The sequence below is a fragment of the Antechinus flavipes genome, chromosome 2, assembly GCF_016432865.1.
Source record: "Antechinus flavipes isolate AdamAnt ecotype Samford, QLD, Australia chromosome 2, AdamAnt_v2, whole genome shotgun sequence".
NCBI lineage: Eukaryota > Metazoa > Chordata > Mammalia > Dasyuromorphia > Dasyuridae > Antechinus > Antechinus flavipes.
Genome location: NC_067399.1, coordinates 164,382,786 through 164,404,396, shown reverse-complemented (window position 1 = coordinate 164,404,396; position 21,611 = coordinate 164,382,786). Strand labels below are relative to the sequence as shown.

Below are 21,611 nucleotides of genomic sequence, written 5' to 3'. Positions count from 1 at the left end.
ATGCTATTCTGAGTTGGATTAACTTGGAAATTCTAAAAATGCTTTTGTGGATATGCAAAAGCTGCTTTTGGCTTGCTGAATCTAGCAGAATATTACGCCATGAAAATATGGATTGTTAGGTTCTTTTCCTCATGTTGGTGTCTCTATGTAAGTGCAAGGACAGGACCTTTGTGACTATCATCAAAGCTGAGTCCATTACCTTTCACCATGGACAGCTCTAGAAAGCTTCTGTCTTGGTCTGATGACTTTAGAGACATCAATTTGTGTCATTTAAAGGATTTGTGTCCTTTAACTTTGAGATTATGCTATGTTGCAAATAAAGACTTGGCTTAAGGAAGGAAATGCCTTATTGTAAATGGTAAAGCAATATATAATAGTCCTATTCATATCATATTTTCTCTGAGAAGAAAAGCTTGTTCTAATGTAATAATGATGTTTTGATCGAGTAATAATTGGAATTTGTGTAGTAATTGAAGGTTTGCAAAGAAATGACTTTATATCATGCTCCAGCCTGGTGAGGCAGATAATATACGTAATATAGGTAAGACCCAGAAAGGTTAACAGTTTCACCCATAGCCATACAAATAGTAACTTTACAGTTAAGATAGCCATTATTCTATTGACTGTGTTAGGCTTCCTTCCTTTATAAACATTGAGGTATTATTAATTTTAAAACTTTAATGTATTTGCCTTAGCTACTAAATCTTCCTTAAACTACAATTCCTTTAACGACTTCTACAAAAATCCATTCATCCCTCTCTCCCCTCCCCTTCCTCCCTTTCTCTCTCTCCACTCCCTTCCTCCCTTCCTTTCCCCCCTTTTCTCTCCCCTTCCCTCTCTATCCCCCTCCCTCTGTCTCTCTCCCCCCCTCCCTATTTCTCTCTTTCTCTCTCTCCCCTCCTTATTTGTCTGTCTCTGTCTCTGTCTCTGTCTCTCTCTGTCTCTGTCTCTGTCTCTCTGTCTCTGTCTCTCTCTCTCTCTCTCTCTCTCTCTCTCTCTCTCTCTCTCTCTCTCTCTGTCTCTTTCTCTCCGTCCTTCCTCCCTCCCTCTTTCTCTTTCTCCCCTCTTTCTCTCCCTATTTCTCTCTCTCCTTTTCTCCCCCCTTTTTTCTCTCCCCCTTTCCCCTCCCCCATCCCTTTTTCACTGTCCCTCTCTCTATCTCTGTTTCTCTTTCCTTCTCCTTCATCCCTCTTTTGCTTCCTCACATACAGTGTATGAACAGGACAATACAAACATTCAAATCAAATGTTTTCTCAGTTCTGCTTTCTTTCCCCTCAGAGAGGACATGATGCTGATTTTATTCACACAGAGGTTATAAAAACTGTGACCTCTGAAACTGGCACATATATATCCTCTTTAATGAATTTAGTATTTAAGTGCTTTGCATGTGCCTGGACAGAAGTGAGTATAAGTTCTGGCACTCATTCCTTGCTAGTTTCTGCAGGAGAATTTGGAATAAATTACTCAACTTGAATTTTCTACCAGATACTAAAATGACATTCAGGTATATGTCATTCACAGCTCCCATAGCCTGTTATCTTTCAGCTAGAATATATCTTAAAGTTTATTCCGCTGTTGGATGTTCCTTTGATGTAAAACAAAAGAAAAAGGGAAAGAAGGGAAATAAGAACAATTCATTAAATGTTTTTACAGATTGTCAACAAAAATTAAAATTGGAAACTTATGAATGACATCTGATTCAGATTCTGTTCATGACCAAAAGAATTGTCAATTATTCTTCCATTTTTTAAACCAACATTTTTATGTAATAAGAACTTTTTACTTTGAAGTAAACCTAAAACAACAACTTTGGATGCATTTCATAGTCATGATTTTGATTAGAGAGGAATTTGAATTTGTAATGCAAGAATGTAGTACAAGATTGGAAGTTAGGGGATGATTTTTTTCCTTCAGGTTGATATATTGAATCATTTATATAAAATTTGAGGTACTCACAATTCTGGTAAACTGCCTTTTTGTTTTTGAAAAAAGTCTTTTGCAGTTATATTCTAGCCACCTTTATGAATCCAATTTACATTTACTTGGAAATGAAATATTTATTGATCTTTATATTTGTATCAAATGGCACAGTGGTAAAAACCCAGTTTTTTCTTTATTTTTACTAAGCATTTTCATGAACTCCATTATTCAGTATAGTTAGAAGAAAGGATGTTTTAATCAAATATTGTGCTTAATCAAAAGAACCAGAATACAATTAAATACATTGCACATTAAAACCTAACATAATGTAATCTTCCTTTAATGATCTGTATGATATTTCAGGTCCTTGTAGGATCACCAGGCCATCAGTATGAGCATCAGTTATGATGTCAATATAATTTTGTACAACTGCTAGCAGATAAATAAGTTTTTTCTTGTGTTCATTTATCACTTCTCTTATATGAATTATTCTACCATTGTATTAAGCAATCTGGCTTTTATCTCTAAGACTTTCTGAGTTTTTTTCCTACTTTTTTTCATTAATAATAGCAAATTTTATTGATGTTCACAAGACTAATAGTAATATACTAATATGACTCATTAGAGACTATTATACTCTAATACTAGGTGTTCATCTTTTATTTTTGAAGGGAACTAGTGACTTCACAGGTGATAATTTGATTTGCATGTAAATTGGATTTAGGTGAGACAGAGTTGCATAAAGTTGTAGATCTTTATAAGACCTTGTAACAGGTGAAAACTTCCCTCAGAGAAATGGGCAGATGAGAACAATTCTCCAATGCTTCAAAGACCAGAATAGTTGTTGAACTGTATCAAGAAACATTTTCCTTATATCAATAAATTAGATTTGTACCTGAAAAAAAAAAACCAACATTGCCATGACACAATTAATACTAGTGAGGATGGGGAAACTCCAACTATATGAGATTTATAGTATGTACTTGGCCTTTTGTTGTTTTGACTGTTATAAGTACAACATGAGAGACAGCATGGTGAATGTGGAACAGGGACGTACTTGCACTTTGGAAACCCTGGTTTCTTCATGGGTAAAATGATGATAATAATATCAACAGAATCCATCTCATTGTTTTGAGGCTCAAATGTGATAATGCATATGAAGGGCTTTATAGGCCTGTAAGTACTATATAAATTTCTGTCATTATTTTTTGTTTATTAGGCCATTGAGAAGATGCAGAAAATATTGGCACAGAACTCTTTCCTGGCAGCCAGAAATATCCTGTTAGAGGTACATAAAAGTCACTTGGGATGCTGTTAGTGGCAAACTAAACATACTTTCTCCCCCCAATCAAGAGTGGGTCCCTGAATAGGAATATACATGACTAGGAGTCTAATAAACAAGATTTTATATTGTCAAGACAAATCAAATTCCATTTCTAACTTTTAGGTTAGAAATTTTACTTCTTATCCTTATATAATCTGACTATGTAAAAAGAATCTAACAAACAAAATTTTAAAATGACTGTTTGGAGACATGTAAAGAACACCAAATGCTTTAAGTGATTTTTCTAAACCATTCTGATAGGCCTTAACTTTCAGCTCAGGCAGCACTTCTTTAGAGGAAATGCTGACTATGCTTTCTTTAACAATATAGAAAGTCACTGATTGGAGAAGGGCACAGCAGTTCCACAGAAAAAAATGACTTCCCCAGACTGTTTTGAGCTGTGACATAACAGCATCAGATTTGGCTATACTGGACAGTTCAAGGTTTGACTACTTTTTAAAAATCTTCCAAAACATCTTGTTCAAATATATTTTAGATTTTTGAACCAAGAACTATGATTTTATAACAGGAAGGAAGCATGTTGTGAAAATAAATCAGCTCTCAACCTCTGCTATCATGCTGACAGCCAGTCATTCATAATAGCAGCCCCAAAGAGTCCTGAGTGGCAGCCAGCATGTCCTTCTGAAAACTGTGTGGCTCATTTTTAATGACAAAGAAATAAATTCATAGATGTAACTCATCAGAAACAAGATAGCTAAATACGTAAGCATTTTAGTCCTCATAGCCATCATGTCACTATCTTCATGAATACTTATTCTTTAGAAAATAATCATAAAGGTCCATCATCAGATCCTGAGCATTTTCTCTTCCACAACATGGAAAATAAGGTAGAAATGCTGTCTCCAAACCCAAACTTAGATAGATTGCAAATGACAAGATGATGTGAAAAACAGGATTGATGAAGAGTGAATTATTAAGGTAGTCTTATCCGTGAAAGATCCTGTTGTCAAGCCATGATGAGCCATGTTCACTTTCTTCTTCAGGCTAGTCACCTCATAGAAATCTTGCCCTTTCCATCTGGCATCATCATCCACAGGGCATAGCATGCACTATTGCCATACATTTAAGACATTGTTCTCTTCAAAGTATTTCACGATACTCTAATATTGCAGTGAACTCTTCCAAACTTAATGCCGCCAAATATGGCTTCACATAATTAAAAAGGGAATTTGTGTAAGGCTAAGAGCCACTTCCAAAGTGATGATACATAAACAAATGCATGTCAGCCCTTTTCACAGAAAAACTCATTCTCCCCCCAGCTAAGCCACACTTGTACTACGGTGAAAAATTAGTTCCTACAAAACTTTCATGAGCAAAATGAAAATGAAGGAACAAATTAATGAAAAAAAGTATTAAGTGTTTATCATAAACTTAGCTCTAGGGTATGTACTTAGCACTAGGATAAGCCCAGAGTGTACAGTTTCCAATGTAAAAAAAAAAAAAAAAAAAAAAATATATATATATATATATAATATATATATATATATATATATATATATATATATATATATATATATATATATATATATATATATATATATATTATATATATATATATATATATATATATATATATAATATATATATATATATATATATATATATATATATATATATTATATATATATATATATATATATATATTCCTTACCCGAAGGAATTTACATTCTAACAGAAAAAGGCAACACATAAGGGGATGATAACCACGGAAAGATATTTTGGTCTGGAATGTCTCAACACTAGTGAATAGAACAAAAGTGAGGTCCACTAATATGCCTTTTCTAGAGACAATAATAACATTGGATTAATTATAAGTGGTTAGAGAAAGAGTTGGAAATGAGATAAGGGAAAGAGAAAAAATGTAGGTGAAAATGAGACTGTATGGGCAAAGGAATTCAGAGCTGGAATAATAAAGTAGAGGATGTGGTAGAGGGATATAGTGAAAAAGAGGACTTGGAAATGCAATAAAAAATCAATAATGAAAAATTAAAAGCATCTGATTTTCTGATACACTCTAGGTACTCCTAAACTTTGCCATTCAACCTGCTTCAGTGCATTATGAATCACCAGGCCTTCCATCTGCCTTGTCATCTCCTGTATATGTCATCTCCCCTAAGTAAAATGAGAGGTGTTTTAGGGAAGGAGCTGTCATTTGCTTATTTGTATCTCCAAATCTTAGCCATAGTGCTTGGAACATAGCATATACTTGAGAAATCTTTAGCATTCATTCATGGCCTCAGGAGCTCCAGTTTGAGAAAAGGAATGTCATGAGGATGCATAGACTTGGGCATTTTAGAGCTGAGTGTTTAGCTCCTCCCATGCATGGTCTCTGGAGGTCTTTTTTGGAGGGTGATAATCACAATTCATATTTATATAGTAATTTAAGCTTAATATTTGCCTTGCCACACATCTGTGAGGTAGGTTAGGCAAGCATTGAACCATTTTACAGATGAGCAAGTCAAAGCTTATAGAAGTTATATGATTTGTCTATATTATATCTAGGATTCAAACCTGTGTCTTTAGCTTTTCTCCTATATCATATTGCCTCTTACCTTGTGTTGGTACATCATTGATACAAAGACAGATTGCAGTATGGTCAACATATGAATATAGACAATCTAGCCTAATCCTGGAAGGGAAATCTGCCCATTTTCTGTCATCTGCCCATTTACTTTAGCAGTCTTGGAATCAGCATTCTTCTTGGGGCTATGCCAGCTTGAGTTCAGAATTCATCTTCCAGCCTCCAGGTCTGAGGTCATCCCTGGGAGTCAGAACATGTGGACAAAGCAGGATGATTTGTGCTGGGGTCAAAAGAACTCACTGTAGAGCTGAAGAGCCAGCTTCCTGGCTTGTCTCAGCTTTGGGGCCCTGCACCTTCATGAGATTGTTTCTGACAACCATTTTCCTTACTAGTCATGTGCTCAAGAATATTAGAACCAGACCTTAAAATAGATATAATTTGACAAGATTCCATATCTAGAGCTGTCTGTGGTGGTTGTTGGTCCTGATCCCCTTTTTTTTTTTTTTTTTTTCCTGCTGCTGCTGTTGCTATTGTTGTTTTTGAGGTTGTCAGGGTAATAAGAAGAAAAGCACACTTTTGACTAGCAATTTGGATCCTGTACTTCTCACTGTTCTAGCTAAAGTTATTTTTGCCTAATAAAACTATGGTCTAAATGCATATCACTTTCAACAAAAGCTGCTTTGCCCTTCAAAACTAATATTGACATATTTCTATGACATCTTTATAATAATAATTTGTAGTGTGTAGGAAAATGTGTTAAGATTTCTCACTATAAGAGTAGTGACATGCTGATGTTGAGGACAAAAAGATAAAAAGAGATAAAAACAAAAATAAATTTTATTAAGTGCTGTAAGATAAGAAGGTTAATTTGGGAATTTATGTTTTGATTGTTATAAGGAAAAGTCTTATTCAAAGAAAACACCTAGCCTCACTTTTTGGTAGAAGATTCAAAAGTTTAATTTATTTCCAGTTATTTTTGAACAAAATAGATATAAACAAAAATATTAATGTCATGCTGATTCCTTTTGATAAGTTCAACTCAACTAAGCCTCAGTTTCCCGAAACATAAGATAAGTTTAATAATAGTACTGCCTCAGAGAGTATGAAGAAAGTGCTTTAATATTTCATAAGTCTTAGAACTTAGTAAGTCTTAGAATATAGACTCAGTCTTAAGCTAATTATGCAATTATTGAATGAACAAGAATGTATTAAGCACCTACCATGTGCTAGTCCATTATAAACTATTGTTCTCCATTATCCAAAATGATACTATTTAGATATGCATCATGGAATTTCATGATTTTTAAGACTTATATTTGCAAGTGACACAAAGAAAAATGAAAAGACATATATTGAGTATAAGTAGAGAAATAGGGTGAATGATCAAGGACTCAAGCTCCTGAAGGAGAGAGAGGTAGAATAGAAACAGAAGTAGAAGTAGAAGGATTAACCTTGGCAATGAGAAAGGCCTCTGCTTTCTCCGAGTGTAGTGAAGCAAGATAGAGAGGAAGCTTTTATAAAGGAATTTTGAGTCATAAAAGAGGAAGAGGGGACAGCTCATATTGGATGGCCTCTATTTTTTCAGTAAATTAGGAAGTAATATGGTTCTGCTGTGGGGTAGAGAGGAGTGTAGAAGTTAGAAGAGGAAAGCACTTTTAATGATTGTGATGTGGAATCAGTCAAGGAGCTCTAATAGCCTTGCTGTTAACAGTGACAACCTACTTGTATTATATAACATCATGTTGTAAAGGTAACAGTGGATTCTCTAAGGATTTATCAGTGGAACTCAAAATATATAGGTTGTCCCCAATTTAAATAGGCTTTATATATGGGATTTTGTGTTTTGTCCAGGGATCAGTCCCCATAAGTGAGGAGAAGTATATCAGCAGAAGGTTGGGCGCCAAGAGATGGATTATTATCATAGGCATAAATCTAGAACCAGAAAGGACTTTAAAGGATACCTTCAGAGGCAGATAGCACAGTGGAGAAAGCACAGTTTTATAAGCTTGGGATAAAACCCTACCTCAGACTCTCACTAGCTGGGTGACCCTGACTTAAAACCCAACCTCAGACTCTCACTAGCTGGGTGACCCTGACTTAAAACCCAACCTCAGACTCTCACTAACTGGGTGACCCTGACTTAAAACCCAACCTCAGACTCTCACTAGCTGGGTGACCCTGGTTTAAAACCCAACCTCAGACTCTCACTAGCTGGATGACCCTGACTTAAAATCCAACCTCAGACTCTCACTAGTTGGGTGACCCTGTTTTAAAACCCAACCTCAGACTCTCACTAGCTGGGTGACCCTGACTTAAAACCCATCCTCAGACTCTCACAGCTGGGTGACCCTGACTTAAAACCCAACCTCAGACTCTCACTAGCTGGGTGACCCTGGTTTAAAACCCATCCTCAGACTCTCACTAGCTGGGTGACCCTGACTTAAAACCCATCCTCAGACTCTCACTAGCTGGGTGACCCTGGTTTAAAACCCAACCTCAGACTCTCACTAGCTGGATGACCCTGGTTTAAAACCCAACCTCAGACTCTCACTAGCTGAGTGACCCTGGTTTAAAACCCAACCTCAGACTCTCACTAGCTGGGTGACCCTGACTTAAAACCCATCCTCAGACTCTCACAGCTGGGTGACCCTGACTTAAAACCCAACCTCAGACTCTCACTAGCTGGGTGACCCTGGTTTAAAACCCATCCTCAGACTCTCACTAGCTGGGTGACCCTGACTTAAAACCCATCCTCAGACTCTCACTAGCTGGGTGACCCTGGTTTAAAACCCAACCTCAGACTCTCACTAGCTGGATGACCCTGGTTTAAAACCCAACCTCAGACTCTCACTAGCTGAGTGACCCTGGTTTAAAACCCAACCTCAGACTCTCACTAGCTAAGTGACCCTGGTTTAAAACCCAACCTCAGACTCTCACTAGCTGAGTGACCCTGGTTTAAAACCCAGCCTCAGACTCTCACTAGCTGGGTGACCCTGGTTTAAAACCCAACCTCAGATTCTCACTAACTGGGTGACCCTGACTTAAAACCCATCCTCAGACTCTCACTAGTTGGGTGACCCTGTTTTAAAACCCAACCTCAGACTCTCACTAGCTGGGTGACCCTGGTTTAAAACCCATCCTCAGACTCTCACTAACTGGGTGACCTTGACTTAAAACCCAACCTCAGATTCTCACTAGCTGGGTGACCCTGGTTTAAAACCCAACCTCAGACTCTCACTAGCTAGGTGACCCTGGTTTGAAACCCAACCTCAGGCCCTCACTAGCCCCAGGTAAGTCATTAAACCTGTCTGCCTCAGCTATCCCAATTGCACAGTGAGTGATAATTATAGCATCTCTTTCCCAGGGTTGTTGTGAAGATCATATAATATTTTTTAAAAACTTAGCACAATACTTACTCTATAGAGGATACTTAACAAATTCTTCCTTTCTGCTAGTCTGACCCCTTCATTTTACAGCTAAAGAAATTCTGGCCTAGGGAGCTTAAATGATTTTTCCCTGAGGTTACACAGGAAATATACATCACTTTTCCCACTGTATTACTGTTGAGGCCATTTTTCAAACATGAAGGAGCTCCAATCCACACAACATTATGAAATAATAGATTTTCTAAAGTAAAGCATTCAGAGAAAGATGGAGGAAAGATTGAAAAGGAAGTAGAGTAGGTACATGACATGCACAGTTTTTTTCTAGGTGGATAGAGCTCTAGGCTTGCAGATAGAAAGATGTGGATTCATCTCCTGACTTCAGTATTTATTATCTCTGAACCCCATGTTAAGTTATTTATGCTCTAGATCTTTCTCATTTATAAAATAAAAAAGTTTGGGCTAAATAGCCTCTAAGTTCCCTTTCTACTTTAAAGGTATCATCTTATGATCCTAGAAAAGGAGACAATTGCATGTCACATCAGACACTTTTGTATACTGGTCAATTATAGTCCATTGGCTTAAAAGAGTTGGCCTACTCTTTTAGGATCCAGAAGAGAAAGGATGGTAACATTAATATTAGGAATTGTACTAAATGAATTCTCCATTTGTTCACCTGAAATGTTTCCTAGTTCAGTCTTGTGTGCTAAAATGTGCTTTTATTTGAAGATTTCGGGCCTTTTTCTCTTTAATTTAACTGAAAATATAAGTATATGCATTAATTTTTCTGGGTAGTCAGAAGTCAGGTCTTCTGTCTTTCTCAAAATAATAGATTTTTAAAATTTCTATGACCATATTAATAACAAACCCAAAAGGTCATTTGCAATGTTATTTTTTATAAATCATTCCAAATGAAAATTATATATACTCATTATTGCCATTATGAAATCTTAGAGTCTGAATTGATATAGGATTTCTTTTAGTTGCTTTAGATCAAAATTTGAATTGTAGCTTTGTTTTAGATATGATATATTGAAATGTTGTTATTGGCACCTCTGTAATATTCTGAAAATATCATGATGACATATAAAAAACTGGCACGGATAATTTTATTACCGCCAGGATAGTATTAAAAATAGGAATTGTGTTAGGTGAGAGCTGAGCATTTCTAATATTTAGTTCAATGATTTATTCCCTTTCCTCTTAAATACTATTCATCAGAACGTTTTTTAATCCCCATGATTTTGTATTCAAACAAACATTGAGTTTGAGCTTAATAAAACCCTAGGGATACTTTATTCTTTCTTCTTTTTTTCCCCAATTATATACTATCCTCTCATATTGATTCTGCTATAATTCTGTTTTTTAAAATGTCATAAATTTGATAGGTAATGTCCCACTTTTAATAAGATTTTACCCTCTTATACTTTTTACTTTTCCTCCTTTGTTATTATCCTTCCTTCAGCTTTCTTTGGAATTTGTCCATCATATGTGTTCTGTCTTTCAACTTTAAATGACTTTGAAGGTCCTACTCAAAAACTACTAGATTAAAATTAGCCAAATCACTGCTGTGTATTACAGAGAAAGGAAAATCCAGAAATGCCTTAGAAACTTAAGAAACAAAAAAAGTTAATGATTATTATGGAAAGAAAAGGAATGAGTTGCCTATTTTGACAGCCCAGAGAAGACATTAAGAGGTAATCAGGTATACTCTCCACCCTTAGGCCAGACTTGACAACTGTTATCTTAGTCAGATATGAATGTCTTTTAAAAGAACAACATTGAATTCCACAACTTTCTTGGTAATTCATTCCAAATAACAACTCTTATGTTAATGAAATATTCCTTCTGTCTAACTAAATGCCCTAAGCTATATCTTTAGCTTCTTTCTTCCTTACTCTGTTCACAGTGGAGGCAGAGAACAGTTGAATATGAAGTTGAAAAAGTATGTGGGAAAAGAAGGGAAAGTCTGAATTTGAATGAAATCAATTGGCAGAGTCTAGTTTGGTTCTGAATCTATTATCAATAACATTACAAATTTCAGGGTATGTTTTCCAAATAGTAAAATGTCTATAAATAGAATGATAATACCCTTATTTTTTAAGAGTCAGTGTCCACACAAGATGTGAATGGTTTATTCCGGGGATCAGAAGAATTTTTCTCCTAATATAGCTATAGAAGAACAAACAGTAGCTAACCTTTAATATAGTATATCTTTTATTTGCCATATTATATTAAATTATTTGATAATAGGATAGTGGGGTATGTGTGTGTATGTGTATGCATTTTATTTTGAATTCTTTATGAAGGGAATATTTCTTGGTGCTACAGTTTATTTTGTTACCCAACTGTGATATAGAACCTTTTCTGCATTTGGCAGGAAGATAAATTTACACCTACTTATTTACTTTTGACAAAACTGTTCCGATTTTAACACCTATTTGAAAGTGTAAACATGTATTTTTTAAGGGAAGAATGAATAATGCATACAATCTCCTTGCTTTAAACTAGAGTAACGATTTCATGTTTTCAATATATGTTGTTTAAATCTGATCTCTATTGAGCTCTACTTCTGCATTCATATTTTCCTGGTAGATATCTTTCATGTTGTAATGATACCTCAAATATATTTACAAAATTTTACTTGTCATCTTCATGCCTTAAGCCTGACTTTTCTCTCAGTTTCCCTACTTCTCTTGATGACAACACCATCCTCTCAGCCAACAAAGCTTAAAATCTAGGAGACAGCCTTCATTCTTTTTTCTCCTTCATCTATCCCTTCCAGTCAGTTACCAAGACCTGCTGATTTGACCTTGACAACAACTCACATGCATTTTCTCATTTCCTCCCTAGTCAATGTCCTTTTATTCTAACTGCTTTTTGGGACTTTCCTCTACAAATCATCCTTCATAAGAGCTGCTGAAAAAATCATTCTAATGAGTAGCTTTGATTTATTTCAGATAACCATCAGTGGTTCTCTACTGCATATAGCATAAAATAAAATAAATAAAAAAAATGCTTGCTCCAGTCTGTTCCACTTTTCTTTTAGCTTCCTTGTCTACCTCAGGATGGATGACTCTAATCTGAAGCTTGTTCATTGGTTGATTAGTCACTGCCATACGTTGGAGAGGTCCACAAGTGAACAGTAGTTCACTTCACTTTAAGCTAATTCTCCAGTCACCTTTGCCTGTCTGATCAGTTGCCATCCTCCAGAAATGGACACAGTAGTCCTCTCCTGCTAAATATTTTCTGATCTCTCCTGTATTGTATCTTACCCTACCAGAAAGGAAGTATTTGAGAGTAAGCACTATCTTATTTTCTTGATTTCCTCAGAACATGTCACAATTTTTGACACAAAGCTTTTATGAAATATTTTTTGTGTTACTTCACATGCTAGAATAGAAGACAAATGATGAGTTATTTGATCATTCTTCTTAGTAGTAAAGAGATCTAAATCTCCCTTCATTTTGAAGAGTACATGCAGTTTGAGTTTGGGAAAGTGTTTTCCAATCTTATGTAAAACCATGAAAATAAACAACTTAAGAAGGCTGGGCCTTGAGAGATAAAAATGTAAATTTAACTTTATGACAATTTGTCCTGATTTTTCAGATCCTTCTCTTCAGGATTTCAAGTAAATAAGAAGCTAACAATTAGTACAGACAAACAATGCAAATGAAAGAAGTCATTCTATCATGTTTATTTCTTTTCTGAAATCCAGTAAATTTCCTGTGAGATGATAGAGTAGTAATCCCTACATCTTTTATATTGATCTTTTCTCTTCACTTTTGAAAACTTGAGTAAATTTTCCTAAGACTAGCATATCTTGAAAATCATTGGGTGCTTATTTAATATTTACTGAACTAAACTGAATAACTGTTTTCTAAATTAAAGAACAATATTTAAAATTATATTCATAGTACCTTTGTATCTAGTAAGACCTTAATAGTTGTTAATATTGAATGAATAACTTGAATTTCTCAGATATGTTGTATTAAGTGAATATATTCTTGTTCTAAATAATAAAAATTGAATATTGTCAGGATTATAGTTTTAAAACTGGAAGAGACTTTACATAGATTTAATCCAATATCTTCATTTTTAAAGAGGAAAGACCTGAGGCTTAGACAGATTAATTAATTTGCAGAATTATTTTATAGGTGATTAAGTAGCAGTGTGGATATTAACATAGGCCTTATACCTCCAAATATAAGTTTATTTCTACTTTTTAAAAAAAATGACTTCATGGATGTAAGAAACTCTTGAAAGAACCCTCTTTATTGATACAGATGGTCACCTTTTCGGGAACTAAAGTCCTAAAGTACTGGAACATATACAAAACACTTTGCAAATGTTAAGGAGTTTTGTAAATATTGACTATTACTGAGAAATTAGATGATTTACCCAAAACCATGCAGCTAGTATGTTTTAGAGGTAACAATTGAATTCAGAACTTCCTAATTCTGAGACCTCCTCTTTATCCACTATTCCATACAGTCACTCTTTTCACTCTCTATACCAAAGCCTTTTCTTTTGGTATGAGCATCAATGTCAAACCAAAATGCCTTCAACTTATTTGAAATGTGCAGTAACTGGCTAGTATTCTTTTGCAAAGAATCTTACTGGTTTTGAACATGAGTGTGTGTGTGTGTGTGTGTGTGTGTGTGTGTGTGTGTGTGTGTGTGATCCTCATTATGTGATAAATGATTATGTGTTGGATTTTTAAAATAAATAATTGGTTTTCTTTTTTTTTTTAACTTGGTATATTACAATTAAAAATCTTTAAGACAAAAAAAAGCAGTAATAGGTCAACAGCAATATTCAAAAGTTACCTCTTTAACATCTCATTCTCTTTTTGAAAAATCTATAGACAAAGCAATGATACTCCCTAATGAACTGTTAGTCTGTTATAAGCAAAGAAGTTCAGAGTGCTTGTTCTGTAATTGCTATCTTTTGTTTCTAATGGTATTCTTTGCATTAGGGCAAGGGAAGCTGTAATGAGGAAGTAAAAATAATTGAGCACCAATGAGTCAACAAAGTTTTCCTTCATTCTGCAGTGAATCATCCTCTCTGCTGTCTTGGTTGTGATTACCTTTAGAAACATCTTCCTAGTTCATTGGGCAGTAATATAAATGAAGGAAGAGTAGAAGCAGTTGCAACAGAGACAAATAAAACAACTAGTTAGGTTTAAAATATGAAATTAAAATATGATTATGACAGTTTTACAAAAATTTTTACTTATAAAGTATAGCTTATGTTTGTCTTAGTATTATTACTACTCTTATTATATTGACATTTAAATGTAATTTTTAAGTATATAATGAGATAATCTTTGTAAAGCATTTTATAATTCATAAAGCAGGGTTTCTTAACTTTTTTTGGTATCTTTGACTGTTTGATAAAGCTTATGAACCTCTTCTCAGAATAATGTTTTCAAATGTATAAAGCTAATAAGAAGATAAAAGACATCAATTATTCTAAATAGTTATTAAAATATTGAAAACAGGAAAGGTCATAGACTCCAATTTAAGTACTTTTCTTTAAAGCCTTATATAAATATATGATCTCATTTGATCATCACAAAATCTCTGTGCTTCTATTATTTCCATTTTAAGCTGTGAAACTGAGGCACAATGAGGTTGACTACCCTCTTATGTCATTGCTAGCTAATTTCAATCATGAAGCTCAAATCTATTTCTCTTCTGCTTGCAGCTCAAGTGTCCTCTAATCTATAATCCTTTTCTATGTTTCAAATATGATATTTTCCACTTAAAGAAATAGTAAAGAACTACAACTTTACAAGCATTACTTTTGATAGATTTTTCAGATCAAAATTATATTTCAAAAAATGTATGTCACTCTTTTATTATTGTTAACAGTACATCCATGGTGTCCTTTAAGTTTTGAAAAGTGATTTCATCACGGATGAAAAGTAATATTTACTATTTTAAAGGATTTTATAATACAATTTATTTTTTTCCACAAAAAGCTTTGCCAACCAAACTACAATACTAGAATGGTACAATTATGGAATTGTAAGATTGAGTAGAATATAGACTGTTTCATATAACACCCATTTAATTCTATTGTTGTATCTCTAGAGTACAATTCAGTGGATTACAAATAGCAGGTGCTCAACAAATTTTTGTTCAATTGAGTTGTGTGAGTGTACAGCCTACTGTAGTTCTTTCCAGCAATTTTTCTAATGTTCATTAATTTTTTCACTGTATGTCATTCTTTTAATAATTTTCATAGTTTATCTTCCAGAAATGGATTCTTAGATATTGGTCACATCAGACTTCCTTTCAGTCTATAAAGGAAACTATTCTTGAGTCCAATTTTTAGAATTTTCAAAGAGACATAAACATATCTATGCTTATTATATGCTTATTATAATTCCAAGAAATGAGAGAATAAAAATAGCTACATGGGATGGGGGTAAAAGTTAACACACAAAAACATTCATGATTCTAGTAGAGCAAATTCTAATGGATAATGAATTTCTTAATTGTAGCCAGTCCACCAGAACTGAAGTTTTTCTCACTGGAACTGAACTCCACAAAGGCTGGATATTTGTGTAGGATAGATGATAAGAAGGTACAGAAACAGCTGCTACATGCTGAGCTGAACTGGTATGACAGAAAAGAATATAGACAAAGAGAATACTGAGTGGAACAGAAGAAAAATATTTAAAGAATGCCTAACAATCAGAATTTAAGCAAGAAAAATAAATAGCAAATTAGCTTTAATTGACCTCTTAAGGAGTAAAACTTGAATTTCACCACCATGACTCAGTTTCTTTCTTCTTATTCAGGATGTTTTTTTGGGGATGGTTTCTTTTAACCTTCACTTTGAAAAAGGAACTATCTTTCACTTCCCAGATTTTACCACCATGGTCCCCAAGAGAATCCTGTCTTACTTTTCCAGTTTTGTTTTGTTTTTTTAGCTCCCTTTTATGTGCTTTCTGTTATCAGAATATAAGCTTTTTGAGTACCTAACATATACTATACAATTAATAAGTGCTTGTTGATGGACTGATTAAAATGAAGCCAAAAGGAAGAATAAACAGCAAATGCTCTTGTTGTAGCAAGAACATCCAGAAATCTTCTATACATAGATAGTATTAGTCTTCAGTAGTATCATTGTTAGAAATCTTTGAATTTTTGTACTGTCATTTCCTCTGTTCTTTAGAAGTTTCTTCTTTTCCTCTTCTTCATAAGCATGAATCAATTTCACTTTCAACTTTAAATATTACTTGTCTCACCTAATTATTAGGTTTTTTTAAATAATTGGATTTTAAATACATTTTTTTTTTCTGTCTTACATTTTGCTTTAAGACTAACATCTTGCCAAATACAGCACTTTCAGAATATGAGTCAAATAGGGAGAAGAAAGAAGATACCATAAAGTTTACATGAGACCGGAAATCTCCCTTTTATGTATTAAGCATTTAGAGTACCATTAGAACAATATATTTCTGCTCCTGTTTTACAGGATGATATGTGTTGGTGGTAGTTTTTAACAGCTGCATTTTTCTTTAATGTTCTCTTGGAAACTGGAACGAGTTTGAAAGGAACTTGTTCTGTATAGACCACACAAATAGGAAGAGTCATGCTAGATAATAGGAATGTCAGCTAATGTGGTGCCAAGGGGGGAAAAGAAAAGAAAAATATTCATTGGGCAACCAGTGGATCCAGGCATGAAATTTGGTAATATGCTGCCTAAACATAAAAGACTAAGTAGAAAAACTTGTATGAAATTATAGAAGTGCCTGACAGCAAGTGTGAGGAATGTATGGATTTCCACATTGACATCCATCCAAGACAAATGGCTTTTGGTTATCAGGTGACTCCAAATTTTTGGCGTAGAGTAGAAGAAGCAAAAAACAAACAAAACACATACACACAATCCAAAAACCAAAATAATCCATTCTTCAGAAATATAAAATTTAGTATAAATTCAAAATATTTATTGGAAAAATTACATTTCTAAGCCAATAATAGTGAAGCAAGAAAATAAGTGAAAATTTAATTTATTTTTAAGTTTTGGACTGTTGAGCTCAGATAATGCACAGTGGCAAGGTTTTCAAGTCACTGTACCTTTTCTCCCCCATTTCCCTACTTTAAGTAACTATGTGGCAGAAAGCGCTACTAAGAGTCAGGAAAAAATGAGTTCAAGTCCTGCTTTATCTTTTGTATATATTTACTAGCTTTATAACTTATTGTTCATTCATTACAGTTTTGCCTATCTCTTTCTGACCTCATTTGGGATTTTCTTGGCAGATAGTAGAGTGATTTGCCATTTTCTTGTCCAGCTCACTTTATAGGTGAGAAACTGAGGCAAACAAAATTAAGTGACTTCCTTGGGATCACACAGCTAGTAAGTATCTGAGACTAAATTTGAACTCAGAGCTTTATGACTCTGGGCCCAATGCTCTATCCACTTTTACACCTCATTGCCCTTGTAACCTTAGGGGCAAATAATTAAACTTTTCTTATCCTTAGTTGTGTCAACTGTAAATTGATATAAAAATAGCACCTACCTCACTGTGAGGACCAAATAAGATATATGAAGTTCTATATGTGTGTGTATATATATATATATATATATATATATCTCTATATATATATATATACATATATATGTAATTATTATTCTTATTGGTGGTATTTTCCATATATAGTTATAGTGATAGTTATAAAATACACAAAATATACCTACATATATATTCACAAAGGAACATGGAGTATTTGAGAATTCAGCTAATACTTTTTTGCAGATATATTGATTCATAGTAGTTTCTAAATTTTCAGTTGGTCATATTCTTAAAATGTTATCTTTCAGAAAACCATTTCTAAATTTTAGTGATCTGTATAAATACTATATAAATAGTAATATTCTTTTTTTAAAAAAAACCTACAAAAATGACAGTTATGTTCGCTGCAGTGGAATTCTGTTTCACTTACTGAGTTTTTTTTAAGGCTGGCTCCTCTATTTGTTTTCAGATTACTAAACTTAGTCCTTTCCAGCTAAAAAGAGCGCTACCCACTCAGCTACCCACACAGCTGGGTAGTTTATATCTGTTACACTTCATCATGATGATCAACATTTCTTTCTCTCCTGATTGTTTCATTTTGCCTTTTACCTTCAGATACCCATAGCCTCCCTCTCACAGGTTAGCTTCTTCTTACATGTCATCATTTCTTACTATACTATTTCCAAAGTGAGGTGATTTCATCATTGAATGCTCCCTATTTATATATTCCTTCCTCCTGCTCTGCCCTTTAGTAGATGGTTCTTCATGAAGTGCTGTGACTTTCCTCCTATCCTCAATCAACTGGATCCAACCTTTTGATGATAGATAAGCTGAACACAAGTATGAATCACGAATAATCTTTATAAGATTATTACATTGACCAATAAGGGTCACTGAATCAACTTCACCAGTCAATCAATCAAACAAATCAATCAATCAATCAAAATTATAAAAATGCCAAGCATTATTATAAGCAATAAGAATACAAATATAACGGAAAAAAAGTCTCTGTCCTCAAGAAACTTTCATTCTAATAGGGAAAGATGGCACATAAAATAATGGAAGGGAAGAGATGAAGGGACCCAGACAAATGAAGGACATGGTAGGAAAAAAAAAAACAGAGTGCAGCTTAGAGAGGAATGAAAGGGTCCTCAGTTCCCTCCAGTCATCCTTCAGTAGAAATAGGCCAACCATTAACAGCCTCATGAGGCCTCCATTAAGAATCTCTTCTGTCCTGGATAAGAAAAATAAGATCCATTTCTTTTTGAAGAGTGCCCAAGTCACTGATCTAGAGGGGAAAACTCATAAACATTGACAGAATTAGGTCAAGCACCAGACACTTTAGGGTAAAAAGTTCTTTAGACAGACACTTTTATCCAAACTTCATTACTCTACACTCACACAGAGATTCTGAAACAATTCCTAAGGAAAATTGGGAAGTGGATATCAGAATCACTAACACTGGAAATCACCGTCTTACTGGAAATCACCGTCTTACTGGAAAATTGTGTCAGTCTTGCTATTTCTAAGCTGCATCCACCCCTGATCTGCAGATGTGACAATGACTATAGTTAGCTTCATACTGTGGTCTCCTGGGACCTTCTCCTCTAAATAACGTATAAAAATTTGTCATTTAGTACCATTCTAATTGCTGCCACATGGCTTGGATACTTAACGGAGGGAGGAGAAGAAAAATAGGTTTCACAAATGAAAAGTGAAAACACTCAAAAAACACATCACCTTCTCCAAAGCTTTGTCAAGGCTCACTCAGATTTGAAAATTCTCATCAAAATTATTTTGCATGTTCCCTTTGGTACTTGGGCCATTTACTGTACATAGATTTATTCTTTTTTTAATGTATATCATACATGACATTTTAATGTCAGTTGTTCTTATAAGTATATTATGTTTATTGTGGTACCTGATTCCATTATCTACACAATAGAATGAATGAAAAAATGAATAAAAAATTATGTGCCAAATATTAGAATAAATACTCTCATTCTCCTGAAAGTTGGCTCTCAATATCATGGATATCTCTTATGTCATATTTTCTTTGTTGTGATAATTACACTCTCTACCACAACCTCTCAGTTATAACACATCATACAGGAAATTGCACATGTTGGTATTATAACTTGCATATAGTCTTTCATTATAAATGAGAAAACATGGCCACTGGGCAAGTATGTTCTATTATATACATTGCTGAGAAGGGAGGAATACATAACCCAGTGGTAATAAACTTTTTTGAGCTTTAAAAACATGTCCTTATATAACTGTTCTATCCTATTTCATTTTTCTAGCTGTAGTAACATACCACAGTACTATAATATACAAGCCAACAGCACCTTTTTTATTTTTTGCTTTTCTTCTAGAAGGTATTTTTAGTGATATCCAGGAGCAGAGGAGGCCAGAGTCTCAAGTAAAGCACACCCAGAATTTAAATGCTAAAAGGGACTGGTCCATAAAGAGCAATTCTTCTTTGAATATGAATTTTATTTGAATATTCCCCACTAAACATCCCCAATAAATTGTAAGGAAGAGCTTTAGAAGGGCAGAACCTATTATCTCATAGGCAACTCAATAGCTCTAATTGTTAACATCAAGATAAAATCCATGTCTCTAAAGCTAAAACCTTTTGCTCCCAAATCTGGCCTTTGAAGCTATGCAAAACAATACTAATTCCTCTTCTAAACATGGGAGTCCTTTGTCAATTAGACTCCTCAGTCCTATGACACCTCTCCCTAGCCCTTGACATTTTAGACAGGATAAATTGAATAAAAATATAGGCTTTTAATAGGGAAAAAAAGGTGCTCTCATGTGTGTGTTGGTGTATATGTGTGTGTATAGATATCCTATAAAGGCAAGTAGAAGAACCTATGCATAATTTGAAGGAAGTTATAGTTCACTCTCAGATTATTATAAGCTGATAATGTATATTTGGGATCCACATTGTTGTTTGTTTGTTTTTTTTTTTTTTAAGTATCAGCTAATCCATTTCTTTCTCTTTTTCCTTGTTGAGACATTGATGAACCCCAGATGAGACAGCAGTAAGATAAGTTCCACACTCCATTGTGTTGAAGACTAGATTCAAAACTAATTAAAAAATAAAATAAAACTGTATACTGCCAAAGACAAGTTACTGACTTATGTACCCTATTTACTGAAACTATATAGAACTTTGGAAAATCCAATGATTTGGATATATATACTTCCTAGGACTTTGGTGTGATAATCAGAATTTAGAGTGGGAGAAAGGAAAAAAATATGTATAGAGACTGGAGACTAGTTTTTATTTTGTTATTAATTAGAAGTATGCCTTTGAGAAAGCTAATTTTTCTGTATTTTAATCCTCTGAGCTGTTAAATGGGACTATTAATACCTGTATTACTTATATTACAAGGATTTGTGATAATAAAAAGAAATCATAAATTTGAAAATGATTTAAAAGCTAAAATATGTGTACACATATCTACATGCTCTTTTTTCATCTGCTGAGTTCTTCTATGTCAATATTATAATGGCCCCTTGCCAGACTTAGATGGAGTAATAGGATTAGGAGTTGCTATATATTTGAGAAATAATACATTATCTCACCAACAACTAAAGGTGGAGATCAGTTAGGTGAAAAAAATCAAATTTATTCCAGATTCTAGCAGAAATAAAGAAAATCTTTGAATAAGTACCTTATTTTTCTTTAATTACACTTTGTCAGCCCATTTACAAGATGCCTTCTCTCAGTCTTAAAACACACACACACACACACACACACACACACACACACACACACACACACACACACACACAAAACATATAATTTCTGACATTTCCCCAAATACTTTTCCTTGGTGTTTTACTGGAGCAGAAGGAAAAAAGGGAGAGTAATAAAATAAAAATGAAAGAAGA

General features: G+C 34.0%; 1 protein-coding gene and 1 long non-coding RNA gene across 9 annotated transcripts in view; one reads left to right on the top strand and one right to left on the bottom strand.

The window, feature by feature from the left end:
* MACROD2 (mono-ADP ribosylhydrolase 2) overlaps positions 1-21,611 on the top strand; it is a 2,209,416-nt gene that overhangs the window by 753,407 nt on the left and 1,434,398 nt on the right. The window lies entirely within an intron of this gene.
* LOC127548479 (uncharacterized) lies at positions 7,507-9,569 on the bottom strand. Of its 6 annotated transcripts, XR_007950398.1 has the most exons (5): positions 8,711-8,876; positions 8,625-8,667; positions 8,153-8,367; positions 7,982-8,110; positions 7,507-7,895 (listed from the first exon to the last, which is right to left on the bottom strand). It is a non-coding gene; the product is annotated as an uncharacterized LOC127548479 (long non-coding RNA). The 6 variants fall into 6 exon arrangements; XR_007950400.1 differs by lacking the exons at positions 8,153-8,367; positions 8,625-8,667; positions 8,711-8,876 and adding exons at positions 8,453-8,581; positions 8,883-9,569; XR_007950399.1 differs by lacking the exons at positions 8,625-8,667; positions 8,711-8,876 and adding an exon at positions 8,883-9,569 and having other exon boundaries at positions 8,153-8,281.